An 18,433-nucleotide genomic window follows, 5' to 3' on the forward strand; every position below is an offset into this window, starting at 1 on the left:
GATGCTGAACGACTCTTAGGTGCTGAAGTATAAAGGGCTGCAACCCATACTAAAGGACCTCATCACAACCTTTAACCTCGGCGCTTCTCAAGAAAGAATTGACCACCCGCCAAATCAACAAGGATGTGGAAGGCTTCTTAGCCGACCGTACAACCCATAAAAAGTATTCAAGAGAAAGGTTAAAAAGGTTATGGGATTATGGGAATGTAGTGGCTGAGCCCCCGCCTACTACTGCATTCGTTGCTACGAATGGTCCCAGGGTGTAGCAGTTCTCGTAAAGAGACTGGACATCTTTGAGATAGAATGATGCGAACACTGACTTGCTTCTCCAATAGGTTGCATCCATAACACTCTGCAGAGAACGGTTCTGTTTGAAGGCCACTGAAGTAGCCACAGCTCTCACTTCATGTGTCCTTACCTTCAGCAAAGCAAGGTCTTCTTCCTTCAGATGAGAATGTGCTTCCCTAATCAGAAGCCTGAATTAGTAAGAAACTGAGTTCTTAGACCTTGGAAGAGAAGGCTTCTTGATAGCACACCAAAAGGCTTCTGATTGTCCTCGTAAAGGTTATGACCTTTTTAGATAGTACCTAAGAGCTCTAACTGGGCAAAGTACTCTCTCCAGTTCGTTCCCCACCAAGTTGGACAGGCTTGGGATCTCGAACGACTTAGGCCAAGGACGTGAAGGAAGCTCGTTTTAGCAAAAAACCGAGCTGCAAGGAACATGTAGCCGTTTCAGATGTGAAAACTATGTTCCTGCTGAAGGCGTGGATCTCACTTACTCTTTTAGCTGGTGTCAAGCACACGAGGAAAAGAGTTTTTAATGTGAGGTCCTTAAAAGAGGCTGATTGGAGAGGTTCAAATCTTGATGACATAAGGAACCTTAGGACCACGTCTAGATTCCAGCCTGGAGTGGACAACCGACGTTCCTTTGAGGTCTCAAAAGACCTAAGGAGGTCCTGTAGATCTTTGTTGGTGGAAAGATCCAAGCCTCTGTGGCGGAAAACCGCTGCCAACATACTTCTGTAACCCTTGATCGTAGGAGCTGAAAGGGATCTTACGTTCCTTAGATGTAACAGGAAGTCAGCAATCTGGGTTACAGTGGTACTGGTTGAGGAAACTGCATTGGCCTTGTACCAGCTTCGGAAGACTTCCCCTTTAGACTGATAGACTCTGAGAGTGGATGTCCTCCTTGCTCTGGCAATCGCTCTGGCTGCCTCCTTCGAAAAGCCCCTAGCTCTTGAGAGTCTTTCGAAAGTCTGAAGGCAGTCAGACGAAGAGCGTGGAGGTTTGGGTGTACCTTCTTTACGTGAGGTTGACGTAAAAGGTCCACTCCTAGAGGAAGAGTCCTGGGAATGTCGACCAGCCATTGCAGTACCTCTATGAACCATTCTCTCGTGGGCCAGAGCGGAGCCAACCAACGTCAGCCGTGTCCCTTTGCGAGAGGCGAACTTCTGAAGTACCCTGTTGACAATCTTGAACGGCGGGAATGCATACAGGTCGAGATGGGACCAATCCAGCAAAAAAGCATCCACGTGAACTGCTGCTGGGTCTGGAATCGGAGAACAATACAACGGGAGCCTCTAGGTTATCGAGGTAGCGAACAGATCTATGGTTGGCTGACCCCACAGGGCCCAAAGTCTGCTGCAAACATTCTTGTGAAGGGTCCACTCTGTGGGGATGACCTGACCCTTCCGGCTGAGGCGATCTGCCATGACATTCATATCGCCCTGAATGAACCTCGTTACCAGCGTGAGCTTTCGATCTTTGACCAGATGAGGAGGTCCCTTGCGATCTAGAACAACTTCCACGAATGAGTCCCTCCCTGCTTGGAGATGTAAGCCAAGGCTGTGGTGTTGTCAGAGTCCACCTCCACCACCTTGTTAAGCTGGAGGGACTTGAAGTTTATCAAGGCCAGATGAACCGCCAACAGCTCCTTGCAATTGATGTGAAGTGTCCTTTGCTCCTGATTCCATGTTCCCAAGCATTCCTGTCCGTCCAAAGTCGCACCCCAGCCCGTGTCTGATGCGTCCGAGAAGAGACGTCGGTCGGGTTTCTGAACAGCCAAAGGTAGACTTCCTTGAGAAGAAAGCTGTTCTTTCACCACGTGAGAGTAGACCTCCTCTCTTCGGAAACAGGAACTGAGACCGTCTCTAGCGTCATGTCCTTTATCCAGTGAGCAGCTAGATGATACTGAAGGGGGCAGAGGTGGAGTCTCCCTAACTCGATGAACAGGGCCAGCGATGAAAGTGTCCCTCTTAGACTCATCCACTACCTGACTGAGCATCGGTTCCTTCTCAGCATGCTCTGGATGCATTCTAGGGCTTGGTAGATCCTTGGGGCCGACGGAAAAGTCCGAAAAGCTCGACTCTGAAGCTCCATACCCAGGTAGACAATGGTCTGGGATGGGACGAGCTGGGACTCCTCAAAATTGACCAGGAGGCCCAGTTCCTTGGTCAGATCCATAGTCCATCTGAGAATCTCCAGACAGCGACGACTTGTGGGAGCTCTTAAAAGCCAGTCGTCTGACGGAGCCGGACACAAGATCATGGTACTGCTGCACAGTCTGAGAACTGTCAACCATGGGGAAGCGAGGAAGTACAGCGACAACCCGAAACTGTCTAGACTGTCTGGGTCGTACAGACAACTCCTGATCGGGTTGCTGAGGTTGCCGCACTGCGTCACAACAAGTCACTTCTGCTGGTTGTTGAACGTCTTCCCAGTGACACACTGACTCCGTAAACAAAAAAAAATCCTCTAAAAAGGACTAAGCTTGGACTGCATGTCTTGCAACAAAGCTCAAGGTCTATGGGAGCAGGTGTGGCAACAGACGGGGTTAGCGACTGAAGCGGAACCATTACCCTCCCTGGAAGCATGTTATGCTTAAATAAAAGTCCATAGGAGGCTAAGCAGCTTAAGGCTCCTCTCCAAATGACAGAGTCCTCAAGGGAATATCAGAAGGAGGGAGAATAGCACTTTCTCATCTACAGGAACCATATCCGAGAAAAGCTAAGTTCTCTCAGTGAGGGTTTCACTGGTGCAAAAGCAGCAGACCAGAAGGCAACGTTATGAAACTGCTTGACAGTCTTGTGAGTTGGCAACAACCAAAGATGTGTGACTGAGGAGCATGCGGTAAGGTATGCAGAGCATGCTGTATGTAGAGCATGCTGTAAGGTATGCAGAGCATGTTGCATGGCATGCGGCTTATGCTGCATGGGATGAGGCTCATGCTGCATGGGATGAGGCTCATGCTGCATGGTATGAGGCTCATGCTTCATGGGATGAGGCTCATGCTGCAAGGGATGAGGCTCATGCCGCATGTGTTGAGGAGGATGCCGCATAGTATGAGGCTCCTGCCTAATGGTTTGAGGAGGTTGCCGCATAGCATGAGGCTCCTGCCTCATGGTTTGAGGAGGATGCCGCATAGCATGAGGCTCCTCATAGCATGAGGCTCCTGCCTCATGGGTTGAGGAGGATGCCGCATAGCATGAGGCTCCTGCCTCATGGGTTGAGGAGGTTGCCGCATAGCATGAGGCTCCTGCCTCATGGGTTGAGGAGGATGCCGCATAGCATGAGGCTCCTCATAGCATGAGGCTCCTGCCTCATGGGTTGAGGAGGATGCCGCATAGCATGAGGCTCCTCATAGCATGAGGCTCCTGCCTCATGGGTTGAGGAGGATGCCGCATAGCATGAGGCTCCTGCCTCATGGTTTGAGGAGGATGCCGCATAGCATGAGGCTCCTGCCTCATGGGTAGAGGAGGTTGCCGCATAGCATGAGGCTCCTGCCTCATGGGTTGAGGAGGATGCCGCATAGCATGAGGCTCCTCATAGCATGAGGCTCCTGCCTCATGGGTAGAGGAGGTTGCCGCATAGCATGAGGCTCCTGCCTCATGGGTTGAGGAGGTTGCCTCATAGTGCTGGAACCCGGCAACTCCCGATGCGGCAACTCACGCATGAAAGCAGGAGGCGCAGCAAGAACATGCGTCTGGCAGGGTGGACTGCGCATCGGAGTTGGAGCTCTCACAGGTGGAGGGTGGGAGCAGGCAGCCGCAGTATCTGCTGAGCGCACAACCTCGGCGGGTTGTAGGTTAACAGGCTACATTGTCAACCTTCCAGCATGATACTCCTGTATGAAGGAGCAAGCTGAGACTGTATAGTCTGCAGCATGGACCACTAGGGTCTATGAAAGACAACAACAAACGGAGCTACTGTCCGTTGAGACTGAGGGTCTAAAACAGCTGGTGCGGCAACAGACGGAGTTACTGCCTGTTGCGGTACCACCTTGCCTCTCTGGGAGGTGTGCAGTTGTCGTACTGCAGCAAGTCCGAACTGACCCAGTGCTAATGGCTACACCTAGGAGTTGGACTTGCGCGGAAGGGACCGACTTGCACTTAAAAGCTGCAAGATTTGGTCCATGGTTTCTGCGAGAAACCTCTTCCGCAGACGAGGAATAAATGGGCTCTCTCGTCTTTGTGTGGGTGGGGTGATCACGTCGGCTACGTGAGTTGGTTACACCCGAAACCACGGAGGGAAACGTCTGTTCGTCGATCAAGGCCTGATGAACCCATAAGACCTTCGACGTTACTTCTCCCCTGGGCTTGGGAGCTTGTAAGAGGTCCCAGACTAGGCGAACAACTGGCACGAACAGACGAACCCTCGAACGCAACACTGAAACACTTTGCGCTTATCACTTTATCACTTTTGATTTTCTGTTTGCACTTATTTCACTGAACTCGAAACTTTAAGTGGTTTGTACCTGAAACACGCAATTCTATCCTTCATTAAAAGTTAGTAATTGCGAAAACAGTATTACAATGTAACAGAAAAACATAATGAAAGATAAATAATTCAGTGGCTGGAAAAGAGACTAAACACTAGATCAAATAAACTACGTTTAAAATCTCTCACCGCATAAAGCCTGGGAACAAGAATAAAACTCTAGAAACGTTTACCTTCTTCCCCTAAAGAGACTAGGGAGAAGAGCAAAAACGATAACAACGTTACCCGCTTGAACGAAACGTTTATCCTCCTCTCCCTCCCTCCGTCTCTATCTCTCTCTCTCTCTCTCTTGACTTAGAACCTGAGAGATGAGCCCAATTATATATATCGTTAAAACATATTATTGTTAAAGGAAAAAAACTGAAAGATTTCCCAAATAAAAAGTTCCTTTATTAGAATTAAAAACCATTTAAGCTAAGAAAGAATGAACAAAACGCTCGAATCGGTTTACTCTTACTGCAACGTGAAACCGTGAATACTCTCTCTCTATCGTAACGATAGAGCGCAAGTTGAACATTCTGAACGTCAACAACTGCAGAGACAAAACAAAACGTTAGTTCAACTTTGAAAACAGTACGAGACTATCAAAGAAATTCTTTCAAAAACATTAAAATAGGTAAACAGGTAAAAACGAAATGACGGGCTCAATGTTAATTAACTTCGGTTCCAAGAAAAGACCGCCTACTATTAGGAAAGGTCGCATATAAACAAATATAAAAATTAATTTTAATAAGTTTATAATAAAAGGAAGTTAATCGAAGAGGCCTATAAAAGGCGGAGAGATATAAAATAAATCTATAACTTTGTTAAGCAAAATTAAGAAAGAGAGTCTATACTCTCTTCGACACCAACACTTCCGTATCTAAGGGAAGGGTCGGCCATTTAAAAGTGAAAGAGAGTTCATACTCTCTTCGTCACCAAAATTAAATCAAATTAATTCCAAAAACTTGCTAAGCTAATGATAAAGCTTCCTGAATAGCGAAGGCTAAACTCTAGAGCAAATACATCACCAAATCGTGAACAATAACTCCAGAATCAACAGCGTATCCATGTAGGTCTAGCCGGTGGCACGACAGAGGAAAAAATTGAGGTGGTGTTGACAAGAAGTACTGGAGTACCTGACCACAGATGGCGCTGTTGTGTACACCCCCACCTGTATAGCGATCGCTGGCGTATCCCGACCGTAGATTTCTGTCGGGCAACAGAGTTGACAGCTACATGATCATCGGGTAAGATTAATATTGAAAAATATCTTTTCATTAATTATACACACTATACCTTAAAATATCTGGCTTACACATGATTTTTTCATAAACAGTAATCTAAGCAATTAATTCCATTGAATTAAATATACCCTTTATACCTCAAACATGCAAATGAAAAAATAAGAAAAGATATTTCATATTTCCTACATGGAAAAATGTGCTTTACAAGTCTTTGTTTAACATCTTTCATGAATTAAGAAAAGTCCACAAACTCAATTGCAAAATTAGCAGTTTCAACAAAGTATCTCCCTGGTGGAAAAAAACAGAATCTTACCAGTAATAATAATTTCTTTATATCTATACTCACCTGATGTTCATATTGCTTTTCTAGAAGCTCGGTTTAATCAACCTTTATCCGTAAAGTTTTTAAATTGTCCCATTTTCTTCCTTGCAACAAATGCATGCACTTAGTAAAGAAGGAGGCATTCTAGCAATAAGTGGTAACCAAGGTGCTATTCTTTTTAGATTCTCATATTTCAGTTAAATTCCTCCCTATCCTCTTGACACTATGAGGTAGTGGGGAGGAGGGTGGGCATACACGAACATCAGGTGAGTATATGAATTAGAAATTTTATTACTAAAATTCCATTTATTTCTATAAAGTTCACATTCCTAACTCCCACACTCTAGTGGAGGAGGGACACCAGTGAAGGAAAGAAATACTGTAGGATATATTTAATTATTTAATTAAAAGCAAAATACCATGGTTACGATTCACTAACCTGGTCTAGAATACTTTAAAAAACTAAATTCAAAATAGGGTTTGAAATAAGGGACTCTAGATTATTTAACAAAGCTATTTAAAATACCGGACTATAGCTTGTCTAATTAATATTTCTTGATCTAAATGATACTTTCATTAATATCAAATAAATTATTAAACTAAAACCTCCCACACTTGTAGATAAGGGAGTTGAAAAACAAATGAACTTGAAATTAATTAGACCACAGCTCTGCGACCACTATGGGGCCTAGAGCCTAGAAATATTCATAAACTAAACATGATTCCCAAGATAATGTAGAGTATAGTGAAATCCTATTTGCTATGCCAATGACCTGCTGCTACAGCTCTTTATCATCATCATCATCTCCTCCTACACCTATTGACGCCTGTCGTCTCTATCTTGAGTTTTTAAATCAATACTTAGCCATTCATCATCTACTTCACACTTCATAGTCCTCAGCCATGTAGGCCTGGGTCTTCCAACTCTTCTAGTGCCTTGTGGAGCCCAGTTGAAATTTTGGTGAGCTAATCTCTCTTGGGTAGTGCGAAGAGCATGCCCACACCATCTCCATTGACCCATCACCATGACCTATTCACATATGGCACTTGAGTAATCTCTCTTATAGTTTCATTTCTAATCTTGTCCTGCCATTTGACTTCCAATATTCTTCTTTTAACTCCCAATATTCTTCTTTATAAAGAAAAGTTTCTACAAAACTTAAGGGAAGTAGAATCACATACCTTCACTTTTAATCCTTTTATTACATTTATATATAGGCCTATTCTTTGACAGACACTTTTATCAAATTTCAAATGATAAATAATATTGTATTTTTGGTCATTAGGGCCTTTAATCCCACAAAACAAAATAGGGAAGCTACATATAATACCTGAAAGTTTGTCCAAATAATAGTGAATGGCTTTTACAGAACAAAGTAAATTATTTTCGCAGAAATACATTAATCCATCTTCAGAAAAGTTATGTAAAAAGTTGAGGCAAACTCTTCAGCCTTAAAATAATTTTTTGGCTCTGACGGAAGACATTGGGATAAAATCATCTTGTGTTTACTGAAGGTTATAGTACTTTTGAAAGATAGCATTTGTAGCCCACTTATGTGTTTAGCTAAAGCTAATGTCCTCATGAAAAAGGGTTGACCTGTGAGGTCTTTAAGAGAAATATTTCAAATGCTCACAATTCAAACCTTTTATATACAGTAATCTAAATTCAAAACCAAATTCCAGAGAATTTTCCTTACTATTGTGGGCCTTTCAATATTCAACAATAAAATACAACTACTATAAAACCTGACATAGAAAGATCTAATCCCCAATGCTTAAGTACAGAATTCGGCATGGGTCTAAATCCCTTAATACCTGAAATTGAATATTTCTTGCCATAGAAAATGAAATGTAAAATTTCAAAAATATTCAAGCTAGGCCTAGTCATTGATATAACTCTTAGCTTTGCACTAATCAAAATAAACATTCCATTATCTTTGAAAGGGAATACTGATAGATTGTCTTCTCGTACCTATTATAGAGACTAGAGGATTTCAGAAACTTTTTGTTTCTAAGAATATGGCATATAAACTCCATTCTGTCAGATGTAGCACAGATTGATGGTTTTGGATGAATCACCTTTGAGAGAGGTCGTTTCGAGTTACGATGATTTGCCATAACAAATGGGCTCCTAAAGGCACAGTACTTAGAAAATCTATGTAACTCAGTTTCGAGTAACAATGTTTGGTTCAATAATATGACAAAATACTTGATAGCACGAACAACAGCTAATGCAGTCACCTAGCCACATAGTAGTGCGTTATTCATCACTTTAGCATCACTTCACCATCTTATCTTATGATATGCATTTGGGATTTCTGTGTTACTCTTCTTTGGATGCTTTTTTGACTTTCTTTAATTTGCATCCTGTCTGAAAAGCATAAGGGAGAAACTTCTGGGGCAGTGCATACAAGATGAGGTATGCTATTACGATGGAAGAAATTAAAGTGGACATAATGAAGTGAAACAAAACGGGGAGACCCCTGTGAGCAAAGGTCGTGCATTAGACCTTAGCCATTCTATGGTTGCGATTATCAAGGATAACCATTGCATCCTTGAGCAAGTGAAAGGAACTGCCCCTAAAAAGTAGCCCATTATTACAAAACAGCGCAGTGGTCTCATGATTGAGATGGAGAGGTTATTAGTGCTCTGGTTGGACAAGAATCAGTAAGCCTTATGGTGATTAAGGAGAAGGCTAAGCATTTGTTTGAGACCTTGAAAAGTCAAAAGGGAGAAAGGAGTGAAAGTGAGGAGTTTGTGGCCAATAATGGATGGTTTATAAGATCTAAGGCTTGTCCCAAATCTGGAAGTCTAATAGGAAGGGATGGGTGAACCTCTTGTTACTTGAAGACTAGTATTTCTACTATTTTATGACTGAGGTTGAGCAGTATTGTGTTAAGGGTCTATCCTTTCAGGCGCTGTTATTGCTGGGCAATATCCTTGGTCACCCTGCCAACTAAGTTGACTTCCAACCCAATGTCAAGGGGGGTTTACTTGCCATTTAACACTACTGTACATCCCTTTTACAACCTATGGACCAAGGAGTAATTGCTTCCTTCAAAGCTTGCTACTTCCATAGGACAATTGATATAGCTTTGGAGGCCACAGAGAGGAGAAAGAGGACATGACACTCAAGATGTTCTCGAAGTCCTACAACATTTGTCATGCCATTAAGAACATAACTAAAGCTTGGGATGAGGTGAAGCAAACCCACATGAATAGTGTCTATAAGCTTTGGTCCCAGTTTGTCAACAATTTCTTTGGCTTTGAAGAAACAGATGAGGCTGTCACCAAGAAGGTTGTTGATCTAACTAGGCAACTGGATCTTGAGGTGGATGCTGATGATGTCACCAAGCTCCTGGCATTTCATGGAGAGTTGTCTGGTGAGGACTTCATTGAATTGGAGAGACAGATGATTGCAGAAGAGGAAGAAATTTACATCCAAGGTCTTGGCAAAAGGTTTTGCCCTGCTAGAGGGAGCAATAGCAAAGTTTGAGGAATAGGATCCCAGCATATAAAGGTTTATGGTGTTCACGTGGATTGTGGATGCTGTGAGGTATTGTTTTTGCACTTTGAAAAGATAGAAAGGCCTCCACCAGAACCTCAACCCTCTACCTGTGCAGCTTTTCCACCACCACCTCCAGCTTTAGCAACTCTTCCAGCAGCTTCAGAATCCCATCTTGACTCTCCAGCATCTCATTCTAACTCTTCAACTACTCTTCAAGGTTATTATTATTATTATCAATTGCTAAGCTACAAACCTAGTTGGAAAAGCAGGATGCTATAAGCCCAGGGGCCCCAACAGGGAAAATAGCCCAGTGAGGAAAGGAAACAAGGAAAAATAAAATATTTTAAGAACAGTAACAACATTAAAATAAATATTCCATACATAGACTAAATAATTCAACAAAACAAGAGGAAGAGAAATTAGATAGAATAGTGTGCCCGAGTGTACCTTCAAGCAAGAGAAATCTAACCCAAGACAGTGGAAGACCATGGTACAGAGGCTATGGCACTACCCAAGACTAGAGAACAATGGCTTGAATTTGGAGTGTCCTTCTCCTAGAAGAGCTGCTTACCATAGCTAAAGAGTCTCTTCTACCCTTACCAAGAGGAAAGTAGCCACTGACCAATTACAGTGCAATAGTTAACCCCTTGGGTGAAGAAGAATTGTTTGGTAATCTCAGTGTTGTCAGGTGTATGAGGACAGGAGAATCTGTAAAGAATAGGCCAGACTATTTGGTGTATGAGTAGGCAAAGGGAAAGAACCGTAACCAGAGAGAAGGATCCAATGTAGTACTGTCTGGCCAGTCAAAGGACCCCATAACTCTCTAGCGGTAGTATCTTAACGGTCAGCTGGTGCCCTGGCCAACCTACTAACGTAAACATCTTCCACTTCCTCTTCCTACTAAACCCATCTCTCCACCACTTGCAATGGCCCTTCCCGTGTGCAGGCCAACTATAGGAATAAAAGTAAGGAATTATCATTCTGTATATACAGTATTACTTATCATATACTAGTACTGCACTAGTGTAGGTACATTACTGCATAGGGTACAGGTATTTGTAAGTACTATATAGGGGACAATAATTTATGGATGGTAAGGGAGTGTTTTCTCTTTTTGAAAATATATTATCCATATACAGTATGTATATATGAATCTACAGTATGTTATGTATATAAATTCAATTCAGGACAAAAATCAACTTCTGATGTATCTTACGAACAGATCTCGTTCGTAAGCCGAGGTACTGTCCATCCTCCCCCTCATCATGAAGATGGAGGAAAACACTTCTCTCTTGACCTAAAGAGAATAGTTACTCAGTATGGTAGTTTACCTGTATCAAGATCTATTCCAGCAACAAAAGGTTCAACTGCTGCACCAAAAGGTGAAAATAAAGAGGATAAAAGGCCAAACATTCTTACTCTCATTTTAGACTGATATCTCAACCTCTATCTTACCTGTAATGCTTCTTGTTCTGAAAGGGAGCTAGGCACACTACACAACATGCTGAGAAGATATCACAGAAAATGTGTTAAATGATTTGTGGGTGCATTCCCGTCGATAGTGGACTGTGAAGATTGTCTGGTGTCTCTAGACTCCAGCCTTCAGGACATGGCCCACTGAGAGGCCCTTCCTATAGGCCAACGTCGCACCCACTCCTCTGATATTATGAGCTTGTGCCTGTGCTGGTTCTTCTGTCTCTCCTGCTGCAAGAATTTGTCTTGCAAAGCCAGATTGCAATGATGTTCTGGAGATGATGATCTTAAGCCGGCCAGAGATGATGAAGAAATTTTGTAGTTGTGGCTTAAAGGGTTTAGTCCATTTCAGGTAGGGTCTCACTGCCCTCACAGGGCAAAGAAGTAAGTAGATAGATTAAAATCTAAGATAGCTTATGGTCAGGTTTTGAGTTTTAAAGACAAACTCAGGAACCAAGGAGAGAGAAACCTTTCTCCATCCCTCAGAATGACTGACTAGAAGTGATAAACTGTGCAGCTCGCTAACTCGTTTAATTGAAGCCAGGGTAAAGTAAGAACATCCTTTTGAGAGCCAAATCCTTGTTAGATCCTTGCTTTAAAGGTTCCTAGGGGACTAACTTTAGGGATCTCAGAACTCCAATGACATTCCATGTAGGTGGCTTGAGCTTTCTCGGAGGGAAGGACTACTGAAAGCTACTCACAGGCATCAATTATTCTCATGAAGAGGAAAGGTCTCCATTCATCAATCTAAAGCCTTGGCTATAGGCTGAACAATATCCTTTCACTGCTGACTGAGAGGTGCTTTTCTCTGTGCAGGAAAACAAGGAAATCTGCAATTAGCTAAATAGAGGCTCCGATAAAATCATCCCTTCTGCGATACCAATCACTGAAGATGGCCCATTTTGCGCGGTAGACTGCTGTAAAGGACTTTTGGAGATATCCAGACATTTCCTGTGCAATGCCTTTTGCTTGGAGGATATGCAGGATAGTTTTCCCCTGCAAAATAACAGGGATGTCATTGAATTGTGGTCTCTACGGGAATTGCCAAGTAGATTGGGTCAATTGGGTAGTTATCTCGGAACTTCAGTTAAAAGCATAAGAAAGTTCCGGTACCATTCTACATAAGGGCCATTTGGTAACCACCAACGTCATCTTAAGGTTTGTGGTAGTCAACTTTCTGTTGACTACTCTTCAAATTAAGTAATATGATGGAAGAGCATAGACATCGCGACCATCCCCACGGATGTTGAAAGGCGTACTCTAAGGCTACTGCCTGAACAGAAGATTGGGAGCTTTTTGTTGAGTCTCGTTGTGAATATATCTATCGCTGGAGAACCCCACAAAGTCAAGAGGCTCCTTGCCATTTGAGGATGAAGGGACCACTGCTCCAACCATCTGTCCTGTTGACCGAGTTTGTCGGTGATTACGTTCCTCTTGCCAGGAATGAATCTCACTGACAGTTCCACTGCATTAATTAGTGCTCACTCATGAGCTTGCACTGAAACAATACTGTATCTCCTTGCTTGTTCACGAATGCCATTAGGGTAGTGTTGTCGCACATCACATGCTGTTGGAACGATTGCAGTGCCTGCAGTGCTGCCTTCAGTTTATGGAGGTTGATGTGAAAGGTCCTCACTTTTTATGACCAAAGTCCCGCGACAATTTGGTACCTTAAATGGGCCCCAAGCCTTCTTACGATGCATCCATAAAAAGAAGCAATTCTGGGAGAGGATACTTCAAATGAGTTCCTTTCAAGATATTTTTATCCTTCTGGGTTTGGTGCATCCAACGCAAAGCGCGTACATGATTGAGAGTGTTATGTTACAGGAGAGCACGTGGACTGGTGAGGATTAGGGTCCAATGGAATATTCTTCAATTGAAGAGTATAGGTGAACAGGATAATGCGCTCACACATGAACAGCAATGTGTTCATGAATAGGCGAGCAGTCATGTAAATATGAGCGAGTAGAATCTGGAGAGCAAGAGAACAGAACTTAACCAAGTACGAACAAATGAATGCTTGCTGACATGAGAATATTCCAGGCACAAAAAGTGGAAGCAAGCAGGTTGAGGCACATGCTTTATACACGCTCATACACTGTCTTATTGTTCCCTCTTTCCAGCACTGATGAGCTTGCTAGTTAATGTTTTAGTTTATTTGAAATTTTGTGATGTTCTTACTCAGTTGAGCTAATATAAAAGCTCCCACACAGATATGAAATGGTATGACCTCAGGATGAGATGAATGCACACTAATTGGAAAGCGCACGCCAAAAGCGCTAGCATGTGTACAAGTAAGATATTGGGATTGAGATCTGAAGATTCCAAGTTAACTGAAGAGCATGTGCAAACAGGTGAGTGCTTATTATTATCATCATTATCATTACTAACCAATCTACAACTCTAGTTGGAAAAGCAGGATGCTATAAGCACAAGGGCTTCAACAGGGAAAAAAGCACAATGAGGAAAGGAAATAAATATGTTATTTTCATTAGTAAAATAAATTTTTGAATATACTTACCCGATAATCATGTAGCTGTCAACTCTGTTGCCCGACAGAATTCTATGGAGGGATACGCCAGCTATCACAATACTAGAAGGGGGTGTTCTTACCAGCGCCACCTGTGGCCAGGTACTCAAGTACTTCTTGTTGACACCTCCTCAATTATTCCTCGGTCCCACTGGTTCTCTATGGGGAGGAAGGGAGGGTCAATTAAATCATGATTATCGGGTAAGTATATTCAAAAATTTATTTTACTAATGAAAATAACATTTTTCAATATTAAACTTACCCGATAATCATGTAGCTGATTCACACCCAGGGGGGTGGGTGAAAACCAGTGTACAAGATTAAAGGATAGCTAAGTATCCCATATTTCATATAACAGTTATCTCAAATAACAATGAAATAATAAGTACCTGGTAAGGAAGTCGAATTGAACCGTTACTCTGTCTCTTTTTTAAGTTCGTCTTCCTTACTGAGCGCAGCGTTCCTCTTGGAGGCTGAATCAACCCAAAGGTGCTAAAGTATACAGGGCTGCAACCCATACTAAAGGACCTCATCACAACCTTTAACCTCGGCGCTTCTCAAGAAAGAATTGACCACCCGCCAAATCAACAAGGATGTGGAAGGCTTCTTAGCCGACCGAACAACCCATAAAAAGTATTCAAGAGAAAGGTTAAAAAGTTATGGAATTATGGGAATGTAGTGGCTGAGCCCTCGCCTACTACTGCATTCGTTGCTACGAATGGACCCAGGGTGTAGCAGTACTCGTATAGAGACTGGACATCTTTGAGATAGAATGATGCGAACACTGACTTGCTTCTCCAATAGGTTGCATCCATAACACTCTGCAGAGAACGGTTCTGTTTGAAGGCCACTGAAGTAGCCACAGCTCTCACTTCATGTGTCCTTACCTTCAGCAAAGCAAGGTCTTCTTCCTTCAGATGAGAATTTGCTTCTCTAATCAGAAGCCTGATGTAGTAAGAAACTGAGTTCTTAGACATTGGTAGAGAAGGCTTCTTGATAACACACCATAAGGCTTCTGATTGTCCTCGTAATGGTTTTGACCTTCTTAAATAGTACTTAAGAGCTCTAACAGGGCAAAGTACTCTCTCTAGTTCGTTCCCCACCATGTTGGACAGGCTTGGGATCTCGAACGACTTAGGGCAAGGACGGGAAGGAAGCTCGTTTTAGCCAAAAAAACCGAGCCGCAAGGAACATGTAGCCGTTTCAGATGTGAAACCTATGTTCCTGCTGAAGGCGTGGATCTCACTTACTCTTTTACCTGTTGCTAAGCACACGAGGAAAAGAGTTTCTAATGTGAGGTCCTTAAAAGAGGCTGATTGGAACGGTTCAAATCCTGATGACATTAGGAACCTTAGGACCACGTCTAGATTCCAGCCTGGAGTGGACAACCGACGTTCCTTTGAGGTTTCAAAAGACCTAAGGAGGTCCTGTAGATCTTTGTTGGAGGAAAGATCCAAGCCTCTGTGGCGGAAAACCGCTGCCAACATACTTCTGTAACCCTTGATCGTAGGAGCTGATAGGGATTTTACGTTCCTTAGATGTAACAGGAAGTCAGCAATCTGGGTTACAGTGGTACTGGTTGAGGAAAACTGCATTGGCCTTGCACCAGCTTCGGAAGACTTCCCATTAAGACTGATAGACTCTGAGAGTGGATGTCGTCCTTGCTCTGGCAATCGTTCTGGCTGCCTCCTTCGAAAAGCCTCTAGTTCTTGAGAGACTTTCGATAGTCTGAAGGCAGTCAGACGAAGAGCGTGGAGGTTTGGGTGTACCTTCTTTACGTGAGGTTGACGCAGAAGGTCCACTCTAGGAGGAAGAGTCCTGGGAACGTCGACCAGCCATTGCAGTACCTCGGTGAACCCTTCTCTCGCGGGTCAGAGGGGAGCAACCAACGTCAACCGTGTCCCTTTGTGAGAGGCGAACTTCTGAAGTACCCTGTTGACAATCTTGAACGGCGGGAATGCATACAGGTTGAGATGGGACCAATCCAGCAGAAAGGCATCCACGCGAACTGCTGCTGGGTCTGGAATCGGAGAACAATACAAGAGGAGCTTCTTGGTCATCGAGGTAGCGAATAGAACTATGGTTGGCAGACCCCACAGGGCCCAAAGTCTGCTGCAAACATTCTTGTGAAGGGTCCACTCTGTGGGGAAGACCTGACCCTTACGGCTGAGGCGATCTGCCATGACATTCATATCGCCCTGAATGAGCCTCGTTACCAGCGTGAGCTTTCGATCTTTGACCAAATGAGGAGGTCCCTTGCGATCTTGAACAACTTCCTCGAATGAGTCCCTCTCTGCTTGGAGATGTAAGCCAAGGCTGTGGTGTAGTCGGAGTTCACCTCCACCACCTTGTTAAGCTGGAGGGACTTGAAGTTTATCAAGGCCAGATGAACTGCCAACAACTCCTTGCAATAGATGTGAAGTGTCCTTTGCTCCCGATTCCATGTTCCCGAGCATTCCTGTCCGTCCAGTGTCGCACCCCAGCCCGTGTCCGATGCGTCCGAGAAGAGACGGTGGTCGGGGGTCTGAACAGCCAAAGGTAGACCTTCCTTGAGAAGAATGCTGTTCTTCCACCACGTTAGAGTAGACCTCATCTCTTCGGAAACAGGAACTGAGCCCGTCTCTAGCGTCATGTCCTTTATCCAGTGAGCAGCTAGATGATACTGAAGGGGGCGGAGGTGGAGTCTCCCTAACTCGATGAACAGGGCCAGCGATGAAAGTGTCCCTGTTAGACTCATCCCCTGCCTGACTAAGCATCGGTTCCTTCTCAGCATGCTCTGGATGCATTCTAGGGCTTGGAAGATCCTTGGGGCCGACGGACAAGTCCGAAAGCTCGACTCTGAAGATCCATACCCAAGGAAACAATGGTCTGGGATGGAACGAGCTGAGACTCCTCAAAATTGACCAGGAGGCCCAGTTTCTTGGTCAGATCCATAGTCCATTTGAAAATCTCCAGACAGCGACGACTTGTGGGAGCTCTTAAAAGCCAGTCGTCTGACGGAGCCGGACACAAGGTCATGATACTGCTGCACAGTCTGTAAACTGACAATCATGGGCAAGCGAGGAAGTACAGTGACAACCCGAATCTGTCTAGACTATCTGGGTCGTACAGACAACTCCTTAACGGGTTGCTGAGGTTGCCGCACTGCGTCACAACAAGTCCCTTCTGTTGGTTGTTGAACGTCTTCCCCGTGACACATTGACTTCGTAAACAAAAATCCTCTAACAAGGACTAAGCTTGGACTGCATGTCATGCAACACAGCTCAAGGTCTATGGGAGCAGGTGTGGTAACAGACGGGATTAGCGGCTGAAGTGGAACCATTACCTTCCCTGTAAGCATGTTATGCTTAAATAAAAGTCCATAAGAGGTTATGCAGCTAAAGGCTCCCTCCAAATGACAGAGTCCTCAAGGGAATATCAGAAGGAGGGAGAAAAGAACTTTCTCATCTACAGGGACCTTATCCTAGAAAAGCTAAGTTCTCTGAGTGAGGGTTCACTGGTGCAAAAGCAGCAGACTAGAAGGCAACGTTATGAAACTGCTTGACAGTCTAGTGAGTTGGCAACAACCCAAGATATGTTGAGAAGCATGCGGTAAGGTATGCAGAGCATGATGAATGCAGAGTATGCTGTATGCAGAGCATGCTGTATGTAGAGCATGTGTTGTATGCAGAGCATGCTGAATGCAGAGCATGCTGAATGCTGAGCATGTAGTAAGCAGAGCCTGCTGTAAGCAGAGCCTGCTGTAAGCAGAGCCTGCTGTAAGGAAAGCAGAGCGTGTGCATGGCGTTTAACATTCCTCAGAAATTCCATGACCAGTGCTAGAGTGCTTTATGCATGCTTGCATGGGGTTTAAAAAATCAACATAATGTTTACCTTACATTCATAACTCATGATTCATATTTTTGCCATGGTTTGAAAATGGAGGTAAGGTATGCTGAACAGCAGAGTCAGAACGAGCTGGAACAACAACAGTGGAAGGTGCAGAAAGTTCCTGTTCCTGTGGTATGAGTGGAGCGTGAAGAGACCGAGGTTGCGCAGAACAAGGTAAAGTTCCTGCAAGCAGAGGTGTCTGAGGCGCAGGATCAGGGTGCACGGGTTGAGCTCGGTGCAGCAGCTGAGGAGACTGACTCACAGGTGGAAGAGGTTGTACCTCCACCGAGAGTTGCACCACCGGTGGAGCAGCCAGGGGAGGAGGAGGAAGAGTGGGGTAATCCTCCTGATCCCAAACCGAAGGTTGCCTTAAAGAAGGCTGAGGCTGAACAACACTGGGAACAGCGAACACAGAAAGAGGTTCAACATCGTACGCCTGGCAGATGGTGCTGCGACTGGGTGCAGCGAGTGCAGGCGGGTTGAGCACAGGCTGAACGGGTGCAGGGGAGGTGCAACACTCTCAGCCCGACACTCACACAACAGGTCCGAAAGCTGTGCTTGCATGGACTGTAGTAGAGTCCACAACATCGTACGCCTGGCAGATGGTGCTGCGACTGGGTGCAGCGAGTGCAGGCGGGTTGAGCACAGGCTGAAAGGGTGCAGGTGGAGGTGCAACACTCTCAGCCCGACACTCACGCAACAGGTCCGAAAGCTGTGCTTGCATGGAC

General features: G+C 44.3%; 1 protein-coding gene across 1 annotated transcript in view; it reads right to left on the reverse strand.

Annotated features, from left to right (window-relative positions):
* The window catches only part of LOC137654661 (histone H2A deubiquitinase MYSM1-like), a 55,725-nt gene that overhangs the window by 2,983 nt on the left and 34,309 nt on the right, over positions 1-18,433 (reverse strand). The window lies entirely within an intron of this gene.

Source organism: Palaemon carinicauda, chromosome 15, assembly GCF_036898095.1.
Source record: "Palaemon carinicauda isolate YSFRI2023 chromosome 15, ASM3689809v2, whole genome shotgun sequence".
NCBI lineage: Eukaryota > Metazoa > Arthropoda > Malacostraca > Decapoda > Palaemonidae > Palaemon > Palaemon carinicauda.